Genomic DNA, 14988 nt, shown 5'->3' with positions numbered 1-14988 from the left:
ATGGAGGTCCCACCTTCCCCAGAAAGAACCCCAGTTATCCAGATACCGGAATCGCTCCCTCCTGCACCATCCCTGTAGCCACGCATTTAACTGTTCTCTCTCCCTATTCCTCGACTCTCTATCACGTGGCACCGGTAACAAACCAGAGACAACAACTCTGTTTGTTCTAACTCTGAGCTTCCAACCTAGCTCCCTGAAAGCCTGCCTAACATCCTCAGCCCTCCTCCTACCTACGTCGTTGGTGCCAATGTGGACCACGACTTCGGGCTGCTCCCCCTCAAGGACCCGGAAAACACGATCAGAGACGTCACGTACCCTTGCACCTGGGAGGCAACATACCAAACGTGAGTCTCTCTCGCCCCCACAGAACCGCCTATCTATGCCCTGAACTATCGAGTCCCCAATAACTATTGCTCTGCTCTTCTCCACCCTTCCCTCCTGTGCGCTTTTATAGGAAAAAAAAACCTACCCAGGTAAGCTTGCGCTACACCAGCTTCCGACTGCCCCTCTGGTCGTCGTCACTTCCCCCTGCGGCTCCCACTCTTTCTGTGAAGAGAGAAAAAAACACCGCTGCCCGCTACCGGTAAGTAATTTTAAAACAAACTGTCTCAACTTAGCTGTAGCCTTCCGGGTTCGTTTAAACTCAGGTGCTGCTCGCACTCAAAATGCCTTAATGAACAGTAAATAAGTATATTAACTAGTATTTACCAGCTAGTTACATTAGAGTTAAGACACCTGGTTATGCACGACAGCCAATCAGGTTCAACTTAAGAGCGAATACGCATTAGTACTTTAGCTGCAACTTCTACACTTTTTATACAGACTATTAACACTAAGATCAGTGAAGCACAGATCAGAAACATGGGGAACGAGTACATCTCCTTGTTAGTTCTTCCCAAAAATTATCCTTTATATTTTATGATCTTGGGTCCTTCAGTGTCGATAGTTCAAAATGCTGGAACTCCCTCCCTAAGGTCATTGTAGGCCTCCCTAACCTGGACTGCAGGGGTTCAAAAAGGCAGCACACCTTCACCTTCTCACAGGGGGACCTAGGGATGGGTAACCCAGACAGTGATGCCCACATCCTCCAAGTGAATAGAAAGACCGGAGCTATTTCTTCACTGTTGCTGGGTCAAAGCCCTGAAGCACTGTTCCAAACAGCATTCTGGGTGTACCTACACCAGGTGGACTGAGGTAGTTTAAAGAAGGCAGCTCAGAATCATCTTCTCAAGGGCATTTAGGTTGAGATGAGCAATGTGTCCCACCTAGAAGGACATGGTCAGCAGATGCCTGAGAACACCTCCATCTGTAGTTGTTCCTCCAAGTCACGCACCGTCCTGACTTAGAACGATATTATTGATCTGTCACAATAGCTGGGAACTCCTTCATAGAACTGTCTGTATAACTTCACCACAAGGACGTGATTGCACTAGCAGGAGTGCAAAGGAGACACACCAGGATATTCCTGATGAAGAGCTTGTGGCCAAAATGTCGATTCTCCTGCTCCTCGGATGCTGGCTGACCTGCTGTGCTTTTCCAGCTCCACACTCTCTTGACTCTGATCTCCAGCATCTGCAGTCCTCACTCTCACCAGAATGTTACCTGGTTTAGAGCATTCTAGCTGTGGGCGACACAGTAGTACAGTGGTTAGCACTGCTGCTTCACAGCGCCAGAGACCCGGGTTCAATTCCTGCCTCAGGCGACTCTGTGTGGAGTTTGCACATTCTCCCCGTGTCTGCGTGGGTTTCCTCCGGGTGCTCCGGTTTCCTCCCACAATCCAAAAATGTGCAGGTTAGGTGAATTGGCCACGCTAAATTGCCCATAGTGTTAGGTGAAGGGATAAATGTAGGAGAATGGGTCTGGGTTGGTTACGCTTCGGCGGGTCGGTGTGGACTTGTTGGGCCGAAGGGCCTGTTTCCACACTGTACGTATTCTAATCTAATCTAATCTAATCTAGCTATGAAAAGCAGTTGGACAGGTCTGGTTGTTTTCCTTTAGAGCAGAGAAGGCTAAGGAGGGATCTGATTGAGGTGTAAAAGATTGAGGGGCATGGACAGGGTGGATAGGAAGCAACTGCTCCACTGAGTCACAGGGTCAGTAAGGAAGGGGAGGGGGTTAGACGAGATTTGAAGAATTTGTTTTTCACTCCCAGGGTGGTAGGAATCTGAAAACCATGGTCTGGCAGGATAGCAGAGTCAGGAAATCTCTCAACCTTCCAAAAAGCAAATGAACATTTGAAGTTTGATAACATTCAGGGCTATAAGCCAAGTGCTGGAAAGTGGGATTAGTGTAGATAGGTCAATGCAGACTTGATGGACCAAAAGGGCCTCTATTGTGCTGTTTCATTCTATGGCATAGATTGTAGCAGTCAAGAAGACAACTCAATACCACCTTCTCAAGGGCAAAGGATGTATGATGACTAGATTAGCCAGTGATGCCTACATTCTCTTGAAAAACTTCCTACTAGTAAGAGTTGTCAGACTGAGGTACACTAACCAATTATACTTCATTTACCACAATCAACATCATTAAATTAAGGGTATCAAAGTAGTTGTTTAAATCATGGACATGATGCTAATTTAAGTTTCTTTATTGCTACATGAGCTACTTTAGAATTGATGACTAAAGCAACAATGTAGTTTGAGTGTTGGATTTATGTTTTACATATACAGTTTATCAACAATCACTGTGGTGGTCAGTCTCTTGAAAAACTCAAAAAGCTTGACCATATTGTTAAGGAGTTGGCTGTTTTTGGAACATTTCTATGTGTAGTCCTGAGATGTGGTGTATTTGCATTTTTTTAAAGAGGGTTTTCAATAAAATCCCATTTAAGGAGTTAGTAAACAAAATTAGAGCATGTGGGAATGGGTAGATGGTCTACTGCTATGAATAGAAAATATAGAAAACCAGATAGGGTGACATGGTGGCTCAGTGATTAGCACTGCTGCCTCACAGCACCAGGGACCTGGGTTTGATTCCAGACTCAGGTGACTGACTGACTGTCTTTGCACATTCTCCCCGTGTCTGCGTGGGTTTCCTCCAGGTGCTCCGGTTTCCTCCCACAATCTCAAAGATGTGCAGGTCAGGTGGATTGGCCATGGGAGATTGCCCATAGTGTTCAGGGACGTGTAGATGAGGTGCCTTAGTCAGGGATAAATGTAAAGTAATCGGGTAGGAGAATGGGTCTGGGTGGATTACTCTTCGGAGGGTTGGTGTGGACTTGTTGGGCCAAAGGGCCTGTTTCTGCACTGTAGGGATTCTATTCTGTGATGGTAAGATAAAGAATAAATGGGTCACACTTGGGATGTCAGGCCTTTGCTAGAGGGAATGGCAGGGATCAGGCATTAGGCCGTAGTTGTTCACAATTAACAGAAATGGTTTGAATGTGGAGGCTGAATATATTATGCTACTGATGACAGATTAACTTGGTCCATTTGGTGCTGTGGCTTAGTGGTTTAGAGCACCTGCATGGTAAACAGAGGATCCTTAATTCAAATCTCAGTAGTGCCTTGCTTGTTCCTCTCTTTATTTTAAAGGGTCTTCTGGTAAGTCCTCACCTCAAGTCTCACCAGGCCTGAAGACATGTCCAAACAATTTGAATTTTAGACAAAAAAAAATCAGAGGCGAGGTTTAAACGAGGGCTGTGCAGGGAAAAGGATAAGCTCTGATAATGGGAAAGAAAAACATGGCAGATGTGATAGAGTCAGAGAGTTATACAACTTTGAACCAGACCATTCGGTCCATACCGACCACATAGCCTGAACTGAACAAGTCCCATTTGCCAACATTTGGTCCATATCTATCTAAATCCATTTAGAATTAGAATCCCTACAGCATGGAAATATGGCCTTTGGCCCAACAAATCCACACCAACACTCCTAGGAGTAACCCACCCAAACCCATTCCCATACCCTATATTTGCTCCTGACTAATGCACCTCGCCTACACATCCCTGAACACTATGGGCAATTTAGGACGGCCAATTCACCTAATTTCTGATTGTGGGAGGAAACCAGAGCACCCAGAGAAAACCCACGCAAAGAGAGAATGTGCAAACTCCACACAGAGTCACCTGAGGCTGGAATCGAACCCAGGTTGCTGGTGTTGTGAGGCAGCAGTGCTGACCACTGAGCCACCATGCCGCTCTAATCATGTACCCACCCAGATGCCTTTTAAAGGCTGTAACTGTATAAGCCTCCACCACTTCCTCTGGCAGCTTATTCCATACACGTACCACCCTCTGCATGAAAAAGCTGCTCCGTAGGCCCCTTATAAAACTTTCCCCCCTCACTTGAAACCTATGCCCTCTAGTTTCGGACTCTGTAAGGGCTACCCATGTTTGAAAGATAAAATCGCCGACAAGGATTAAACAGAATGAAACAGCATTAAGTGAAACATAATGGTAGCCTTTGAGCAGGGCTACTCCAAGATGAACGGAGGGTCCTACACAATTATCCGAGACAGTTTGACAAGAGAATGCCTAAAGATATTCTCAGGTGAACAATGCCAGTTAGAACAAGGGTGTAAATCTCAGTCCATGAGGCAGTCAGCCTTACTCCCTAAGCAGCTATGAAAACATTAGCAAACGTTCTTTTGTAGTAGCGAGTTTTGAGAAGATTTGTAGCTCAGGTTTGGGTTCTGGAATGCTCGCTGAGCTGGAAGGTTCATTTCCAGACATTTTGTCACCCTACTAGGCAACATCTTCAGTGGGCTTCCAGGCAAAGCACTGCTGCTGATTCCTGCTTTCTATTTATATGTTTGGGTTTCTTTGGGTTGGTGATGTCATTTCCTGCTCTTTTTTTCCTCAGGGTGTGGTAGATGGGGTCTAACTTGATGTGTTTGTTGATAGAGTTCTAATTAAAATTCCATGCTTCTAGGAATTCTCGTGCATGTCTCTGTTTGGCTTGTCCTAGGATGGATGTGTTGTCCCAGTTGAAGTGGTGTCCTTCATTAATGAGAGAGGGTCATGTCTTTTTGTGGCTAGTTGATGTTCATGTATCCTGGTGGCTAGTTTTCTGCCTGTTTGGCCAGTGTAGTGCTTGTTACAGTCCTTGCACAGTATTTTGTAAATTAGATCAAGTTCATTAGCTGCTGTTTTAGTGTGTTGGTGGGTTTGTGGGCCACCATGTTTCCAAGGGGTCTGAGTAGTCTGGCAATCATTTCTGAGATGTCTTTGATGTAGGAGAGAGCAGCTAGGGTTTCTGGACATGTTTTGTCTGCTTGTTTGGGTTTGTTGCTGAGAAATCGGCAGATTGTAGTAATCAGTTGTTTCTTTGAAGTTATTCACAATATTAAGAAATAGGTTCTAGTTAAAAAATTTTCAGATAACAATAGAAATAGATTTCAACATAATTATTGATACACATATATATCCAAAGTACAACAGAAGCATTAGGGGAAAACATTTAAACATAGATGTGAAAAGTTAATTAGGCTCAGGAAACACTTTTCTTATCTCTTAAAAAGATGCCTGGCATGAAATAGATTGTTTGCAACTCATGAGTTAAAATGTGCTAACAGTAGAAGTAGTTGCATAATTTTTACACTTTGGAACTAACTTATAGCAAGAGAATGGGGTTGAGAAACTTATCAGCAATGATTGAATGGCAGAGCAGACTCAATGGGCCAAATGGCCTAATTTCTGCTATGTCTTATGGTCTTTATAATGGAAATTAATATTATGTATCTTTAAAATAGTTAGTTAGAACCAACTGTCTTTTTATATTTTCCATGGTCCCAATTATATATAAAAGAGGCATAAAGGAATTTGATAGAGATAGCAGACGGAATACAATGAATAACAGAATTCAAACAATCCTTAGAGATAAGCAAGTATGGGATAGGCCCAAAGGAGTGTAACCAGTGACTTTGGAATGCAAATTAATATGATGCATTGAAAGATCCCAAGGCCTGGAGATAAGATGTCCGTTAAACATCATGAGGTCTTGGGCACCTGGGGCTGACTGTAGGAATGCCCATCATTGATTAGTGTTTCACAAGATTGAGTGTACAGGATAGAGGAAGGACATAGTGAACATGCTGCATGTGACCATTGCAACACAAGGTGTATAGAAGTGTTGTATCTCATTATAAAAATCAGGACATGTCACTGATCTCTCTTCCAATAGATTAAGGGTTCTCACATCGAGGCCAGATTCGGGGAAGATCTTTAGCCGTCTCCCTGCATTCACTGGTTGTTGCTTGAGTAGGAATAAAGTCTTCCACTTGCCTGAATCCTGCTTGGTTCCTGAGTCTTTGTTCTCATTGGAGTTTACATTCCTACAGACTCCCACACCCTGGGGAAAAGACCTGGGCTATTCACCCTAGCCACACCCCTCATGATTTTATAAACTTCTGTAAGGTTTATAACAGCCCCCAATGCTCCAGAGGAAAAAAAGAGCCTCAGCCTATTTAGCCTCTCCCTGTATCTCAAACCCTTGAACATGCTTGTAAATCTTTTCTGAACCCTTTCAAGTTTAATGGTATGTTTCCATTCCTGGAGCATATGTAAAAAGGTATGTGCCCATAGCAAAACAGGTTGTAGTCCTCTCTTAAAGGGTGAGAGGTTCGGAAGTGTGGATGTCCAAAAGTACATAGTGTCCTTGTTTATGAAAATAAGCAGGAAGCTGCAGGAAATAATAAAGGAAGCAAATAGAATATTGGCCTTCATTACAGGAAGATTTAAGTACAGAAGTAAAGATGCCTTGATGAAAGTTTCTATAGACCTTGTGAGATGTTGAGATGTTGTATTGTGTACAGTTTGGGTCTGACCCAAGGATGGATATCCTAGTCTCAGAGAGTGCAATGTATGGTTGCCTGGTGTGGCAGGATTGTCTTATGAGGGGAGATTAAAGAAACTTCTCAAGAGTTTAGATCCTAAGAGCTCCTGGGAGGTTAGCAGACGCAGGAAACCTCGCAACCAAAATCTTACAGAACTCAACAAGTTGGAGAGAGAACGCCATTTCCCTGGCCTGTGGTTTCAGGACAAAAGAGTGAGCTTTTTAAGAATGAGATGAGGAGGAATTGCTGCACTCAGAGGGTGACAAATCTTTGACATTGACTCTTCACAACCCTCTATGGTAGACAATCACTGATCGTGTCCAAGTTAGAGTTTGTTTGATTCCTCGATACGAATGTGAGATATGGGATTGGTATGGAAGGGTGATAGTGAGGCCAATGGTCAGCCATGATTTGTCTGAATGGTGAGGCAGGCTTGATGGGCTGTGTGGTCTACCCCTACATCCAAAGATACAATGTAAGGAGAAATGCAGTGAAGGGAATTTTTCTGTAGGTCTCACAGGACCGCTGAGAGGGAAAGTAATAGTTTCCATTCATTAGGCATTTTGAGCTACATATGGAATCATTCATGGTGGGTGACTTCGGTCAGCCAACAGTGAGAATGGGGTGTGGCAGAGGGAATGATAGTTCCAGGGAATGGATGAGGAGGCTTCCTGAATATCTACTACAAGCTGGGAACCCTGAATAAGACTGTCCCTTCCCCTCGCATGTACCAAACAGGATGACAGCTCCAAGCTTCCTGTCAGTGGGAGGTCCAAGTGAACGAACACCATCTTTATTGGGGGCACTGGGCAGCAGGGCAGTGCATGGCTGCCATCTTTAGTTGGAGGCAATGTTTGAAGTGACTGGGAGGAGCTTGCCCATTATTCAGTATGGAGACAACTTATCACTCAAGCTGCATCAACCCTCCACAGCCAATGCAATACTGCTAAGGCACAGCAACAGTACAGAGAGAGAGAGAAAAGGAAACAGATCCCACTCTTTAACGACTGCAGCAGTTCAAGAAGGCAGCTCATCACCACCTCCTCAAGGGACTGGCGATAAATTCTGGCCAATGCCCAAGAGCGAATAAAAAAAGAAAACAGTGGTCTCATTTCCTTCCTGTTAAAATGAACAGAACGCAAGTAGCAGATTTCTCTCCGATAGGTCAACATTGATTCTCTAATGCCTTGGAGATTGATTTTGTTGTAGGCAGAGTGTGAAGCCCTGCACAGAGATCCACGCTTTTAACACTTTCACGGACGATTGGCGGTCTGGGATTCACATGCACCAGGCAGCCATCTGTCACCAAAACAACAACAGCCTCAGGAGCTCTGCTGCTGTTAGACAGTAGGATTTGCAAAGTCCTTACACACCTTTTACCACAGAGTTAAACGAAGGAGCCTCATTTAGGTTAACAGTCATCCATCACCAATTGGCGATACAGGAGCTTCATTAAAAAAAAGGTATTGATGGTCGAAGATTTTTTTAATATGTTTTTTCACACTTGGTGTGCAGCCTGACTCTGATGTGGCTGGCAGGATTATTAAACCTCTCAGAATGTAGATAAGAACCAGCGATGTCTGGAAGTGTGTATGGATAAATCCGACAGGTTTCCCTCCCCAGACACTTGCCAACCGGTTGAGTTTCTAGCAACAATGAAGCAATTAATCTCAACTTTAATATTTTAATAGAATGACAAATTTTCAGGCTAATTGAGCTAATATTTCTGATTACAAATACAGGCCCCTGAATTACTAGTTCATTAATAAAACCATTACAATACTACACAATCTTAATTAACGACACTTTGACCAATGTGTTAAAAATAGCTCCAAAAAGCCGTTGAATAATTATTTCCGTATTGGCTTGAGATATTTATCTTATATCCAGGGCTGCAGCTCAGGATGTTGTGTGCAGTATTTTAGATAAGCTGAATAAAACTAGCATTTTCATTTAATTACTGGCTGGCAGGATAATCAACTAGGCAAAAGTGAGGACTGCAGATGCTGGAAATCAGAGTCTAGATTAGAGTGGTGCTAGAAAAGCACAGCAGGTCAGGCAGCATCTGAGGAGCAGGAAAATAGACGTTTCGGGCAAAATCCCTTCATCAGTAATGAATGAAGGAATTCCTGATGAAGAGCTTTTGCACGAAACATTGATTTTCCTGCACCTCGGATGCTGCCTGACCTGCTGTGCTTTTCCAGCACAACTCTAATCTAGACCCTGGCAAGATAATCGTATCATCGTGGTCAGTAACACATCACCAACGGTGACATTTTCAGGAATACTCTGAATTGATCAGAGTTGTTTAGGCCCTTAATCTACAAGAAGCAAGAGCATCAACTTGTATTTACATACCGCCTTTACTATCGTAAAATGTTCCAAGGCCCATCATCATTTGTCAATCAATGTTTTATTCCAGGCAGAGAAGTAGTGAGCAAACATCTGATTGGAGAGGTAGGGTTTAAGGAGTGTCTTTGAGGAGACAGCTCCAGAAAATTAAGGAGGGAATCTAGAGTTTGGGAATCACATGTAGGCCAGACCAGGATTGGGTTGTGGAGAATGGAGGAGGGGAGGGGGGGTAGGGAAGGAAACGATGAAACACACAGGCATTAAAAACAGTAGGCTGCTCATCATTGTGAGCATGTTTCACCAGACAATTTGTTATCCAAAAAGGAGTACCTTTTTACCCAGGTATCCCCTTGTATGTTAGACAAAAGACAGAGAACTGACTCAGTCTTTAATTAAACAAATCCTTCTTTATTTTAACTCCTTAAATACCAATGCATAAGAACCAGGAGCAGGAGTAGGCCATCTGGCCCTTCGAGCCTGCTCCCCCATTCAATAAGATCATGGCTAATCTTTTCATGGACTCAGCTCCACTCACCCATGTTTTCACCATATCCCTTAATCCCTTATTTTGCATAAAAATGTGTCTCCCTTAGCTTTAAAATACTCAATATAAAGCATACATTAATTGCAACATTTACTTCTTATTTCCGCTAACTTACCTCAACTTTAACTCACTTTATGTAACGTCATTTTACCTTAGCTTTACCTAATTGACATTTAACCCTAACCCTTTCTTTAACTCAATAAGTTTGGCCTGAATCAAATACCGAGGAGAAAGTGAGGGCTGCAGATGCTGGAGATCAGAGCTGAAAATGTGTTGCTGGAAAAGCTCAGCAGGTCAGGCAGCACCCAAGGAACAGGAGAATCGACGTTTCGGGTATGAGCCCTTCTTCAGGAATCTTCAGAAGGGTCTCACCTCCTGGTTCTTTTATGTGGAGGTGCCGGTGTTGGACTAGGGTGGGCTAGGTCAGAAGTCACACAACACCAGGTTATAGTCCAACAAGTTTATTTGAAATCACAAGCTTTCGTAACACTGCCCCTTTGTCAGGTGAAGTGGAGGAAACGCACAGGCAGACAGATCATTGCAAGATAATTCCAGGTAATTAAGGGTATCAACAAATAAGTATGAATGGTGTGAGTGGAGTGTCGACAGGAAGACTAACAAGTCTTTGTAGGTGATCAAAACTGTCAGATAGTGTGAGTAAAGTGTCAACAGCTGAATAACAAGTGAAGGGATGACCTATGAACCAATTAAATAAAGCAGAGAGATAATTACAAGTAACTAAAAATAAGATGGTCCGAGAGATAGACCAAATGGCTGGAATAACATGACATGATGGGAGTCCATCCAAACAAATAAGTAATCCAAAACTTTACAAACTGGTCAAAGTAGAGAGATAATAACAAGTAATGAAGGTGTTGGTGTCAAAACAGAACGGTAAGAAAGATTTTACAGATACAGAACAGTATGGTGGGGTTACATGTAGTGCGACATGAACCCAAAATCATGGTTGAGACCATCTTCATGTGTATGGAACTTGGCTATCAGTTTCTGCTCAGTGATTCTGCGTTGTTGTGTATCTTGATGGTCACCTTGGAGGACACTTACCTGAAGATTGGAGGCTGAATGTTCTTGAAGTGTTCTCCAGCTGGGAGGAAATACTTCTGCCTTGTGATTGTTGCACGGTGGCCAGTCATCCGTTGTCATAGTGCCTGCATGGTCTCGCCAATGCAGTATGCCTCGGGGCATCCTTGTCTACAGTGTATGGGTAGACAATATTGGCAGAGTCACATGAGTATGAATCATCGTTCTTTGTTTTTCTCTGGAAGTAACCTCAGGGCACGTGTTTTTCTAGTGCGGTCTGGAAGGTTCTTTTCCTTTGAGAAAAATTCCTTTCTTCTGCGAACATTTCTCCCAAAAAGGTCCTAGGTCTCCAGAAACATCTGTGGCACCCACCCAACGAATTGATCAAATCCTAATCACATTGTTCGATCCCAGCTAATAGACCTTTACTGGTTAAAAAAAACCTCTCAAATATTAAACAGCTGCATTCCATGCTCCATATAACATAGTAAGGTGCCAGTATGTCTAGCTAGTCGCATGACACCTAGTCAACAAAGGAAACTACAGGTTACAACATGTCCTGGCTGCAGTTTACCTGAGGCCAGAGTTTAAATTAGCTTGACCAAACTTCCCAGCATGCTTGATTGCAGCTCTTAACCAGTCCTGTAGCCATTCCTGTTGCTGGCCACCTGACCACTAATTAGACAGTAACCCTTAACTACATTTACCTACCTTCTGTCCCATTCCATCATACCCTTATCTCGCAAACTGCAATCTATCCTGTCTTGAAATTTCCATGATACCCCATGCAGCATTGGGAAAGGGAGTTCCAGATTTGAATGATTCCATATGTGAAAAAGGGCTTCCTGACTTCCCTACTTAATGGCTCAGCTTTGATTTTCTCCCCTCGTTCTTAGTTATTGCACCAAGGGGAGTTGTTTCCCTGTATCAGCAGCATTGAAACAACCTTGGTTGAAACAGCCCTCAATCTACAATATTCAAACTATTTTTCCAATCAATCTGTATTACACAACACTGAAGACAGTGGGATTTGAATCCAGGCCTCCAAGGGGTAAATACACTACCATTGCATCACAAGAGGACATTCATCAATATTGAAAGGAATGCCAACCACATTTATACAAACTGATTGCCATGAGTTTGGCGTTACTGGTTGTCAGTTCATGATGAGTTAGGTCTACACAAATCCACTTGTCCTGGGAAACAGTTGGTGTTTTGATTTTAGGTTCCACAGTGAACCACTGTACTCAGGAGAAACCACTTAACTCAGGGGCGGTGATGGTCTATTGGTTGTTACTGGCCCAGTATTCGAGTGATCAAGTTAATCATGGCTATTACCATGGCAGCTGCTGGGATTCAATTAATAATCTCAGAAAATGGTGAGCAAAAGGAGGAAATCTGCCATCAGTACCCTGGTCTGGCTTGGCCTGAAAAAAAATTTATTCAGTGGAGTCTCATTCATAGCGATTGTAAATTGGTTTTTGAGAAATTCTTAAAAATGTACAATGTAAATTTAGCTTCATAACATTCTTCTCTATCTCCCTTTCCCCTCAATGCAATCTCTGTTGAGCACACTTTTTACTCTTGCAGTACAGCCTATTCTCCTATAACATGTGTTTCTTCAACGCAAATTGGCTCTAATGCGGTTGAAGAATTTAGACTGTTATTTGTAACACGAGAATTTTCCTTACCTGTATTGGCTATAACTTATTCCAGTCCGATTAGTTTAAATGACATGGCTATTGTGCGGTTTTCTTATCATTCAAGATCGCATGAGAACGGATTATATCAGAACTGACCGTACCTGATTTAATTCTGATTAGACCCTAACGCTATCAGATATAGGAGTAGAATTCAGCCATGCAGTCCATTGAGTCTGCTCTGCCATTTGATCATGGCTGACATGCTTCTCAAACCCATTCTCCTGCATTCTCCCTGTAACTCCTGACCCCCTTACTAATCAAGAACCTATCTATCTCTGTCTTAAATACACCCACTGATTTGCCCTCTGTAGTCCTCTGTGGCAATGTCTTCTACCGAGTCCCCACCCTCTGGCTGAAGAAATTCCTCCTCACCTCAGTTTCAAAGGGCTGTCCCTTCACTCTGAGGCTGTGCCTTCAGGTCCTAGTCTCTCCTCCTGGTGGAAACATCTTCTCCACATCCACTCTATCCAGGCCTCTCAGTATTCTGCCCGCTTGACAAGCCCTTCACCCCCAGGATCATTCTTGTAAACCTCCTCTAGACCCCGTCCAAAAACAGCACATCCTTCTGTAGATAAGAACAAAGAACAAAGAAAATTTCCAGCCCAGGAACAGGCCCTTCGACCCTCCAAGCCTGAGCCAATCCAAATGTACTGTCTAAACCTGTCGGTCAATTCCTAAGCACCTGTATCCCTCTGCTGCCCACCTACTCATGCATCTGTCCAGACGCATCTTAAATGAATCTACTGTGCCTGCCTCTACCACCTCTGCTGGCAACGCGTTCCAAATGCCCACCACCCTCTGTGTGAAGTACTTGCCACGTGTATCCCCCTTAAACTTTTCACCTCTCACATCGTTATTGAATCCTTCACCCTGGGAAAGAGCTTGTCTCTATCCACCCTGTCTATACCCTCCATGATTTTGTAAACCTCAATCAGGTCCCCCCTCAATCTCCTTTTTTCTAGTGAAAATAAACTTAACCTACTCAACCTCTCTTCATAGCTGGCACCTTCCATACCAGGCAACATCCTCGTAAACCTTCTCTGCACTCTCTCCAAAGTGTCCACATCCTTTTGTTAATGTGGCGACCAGAAATGTATACAGTATTCTAAATGCAGCCAAACCAATGTCTTGTACAATTTTAACATGACTTGCCAGCTCTTATATTCAATACCCCATCCGATGAAGGCAAGCATACTATATGCCTTCTTGACCACTCTATCCACCTGTGCAGCAACCTTCAGGGTACAATGGACCTGCACTCCCAGATCTCTCTGCCCATAGACTTTTCCCAAGGCTCTTCCATTCATTGTATAATTCGCTCTAGAATTAGACTTGCCTAAATGCATCACCTCACATTTGTCTGGATTGAAAGCCATCTGCCACTTTTCTGCCCATCTCTCCAGTCTATCTATATCCTTCTGTATTCTCTGACAGTCCCTTATGCTTTCCGCTACTCCACCAATCTTTGTGTCATTTGCAAACTTGCTGATCATACCAACAGTGCCCTCTTCTAGATCTTTAACGTATATTACAAACAACGGTGGCCCCAATACTGACCCCTGTGGAACACCACTGGTCATCTTTCTCCATTTCGAGAAATTCCCTTCAACTACTACTCTCTATCTCCTTTTGCTCAACCAGTTCTTTATCCACCTAGCTAGAACACCCTGCACACCATGTGACTTCACTTTCTCCATTAGTCTACCATGGGGAACCTTATCAAACGCCTTACTAAAGTCCATGTATATGACATCAACAACCCTTCCTTCATCTAACAACTTGGTCACTTCATCGAAGAACTCTATGAAGTTGGTAAGGTACGATCTCCCCCACACAAAACCATGTTGCTTATCACTGATAATGTCATTCTTTTCTAAATATAAATAGATCCTATCTCTCAGTACCCTCTCCAGCAACTTCCCCACCACCAAGGTCAGGCTCACGGACGTGTAGTTACCCGGAATATGCGACTCCACTTTCAAGGAGCTATGAACCTGCACTCCAAGGTCTCTTTGTTCAGCAACACTCCCTAGGACCCATTACCATTAAGCGTATCAGTAATGCTAAGATTTGTTTTCCCAAAATGCAGCACCTCACATTTATCTAAATTAAACTCCAAGTCAAAACCACGGACTCAAGGTGCAATTAACACCCAACTCTGAGCAATTTGAAAGACAGAATGTGTTCAAACTGTAGGGACGAGAAAAGGTCTGACATTTGGGATGTAACTTTGAGCTGCCTAACGTGAGCAATTCTGTACCAATGTGAAAGATTTGTGAAGACTTGCAGGAAATGGAGAGCAGAACTTTGAGCTGTGTTAGCACACTATCACCAGCAGGGGGCAGTACAATCTGACATTTCAATTGCAATGAGCAATATGAAAGATCGTCAAGGTCCACTCTTTAGTCTTTAATGAGACCGAATCCAGAACTGCAGCAATAGTAGCTGATGTGCTGGGCACACAGCAGTGATTTTCACTTAATGCTTTCTGTAACAGAGATGCTGCTGCTGCAATCATGTTGCCACGGTTACAAGGTTATCTGACAAGGCCCAAAATAAATTACGTCT

Source organism: Chiloscyllium plagiosum, chromosome 26 (genome assembly GCF_004010195.1).
Source record: "Chiloscyllium plagiosum isolate BGI_BamShark_2017 chromosome 26, ASM401019v2, whole genome shotgun sequence".
In the NCBI taxonomy this organism is placed as follows: Eukaryota; Metazoa; Chordata; class Chondrichthyes; order Orectolobiformes; family Hemiscylliidae; genus Chiloscyllium; species Chiloscyllium plagiosum.
The sequence above is the reverse complement of the archived record's forward strand: the minus strand, read 5'-3'. Positions refer to the sequence as shown.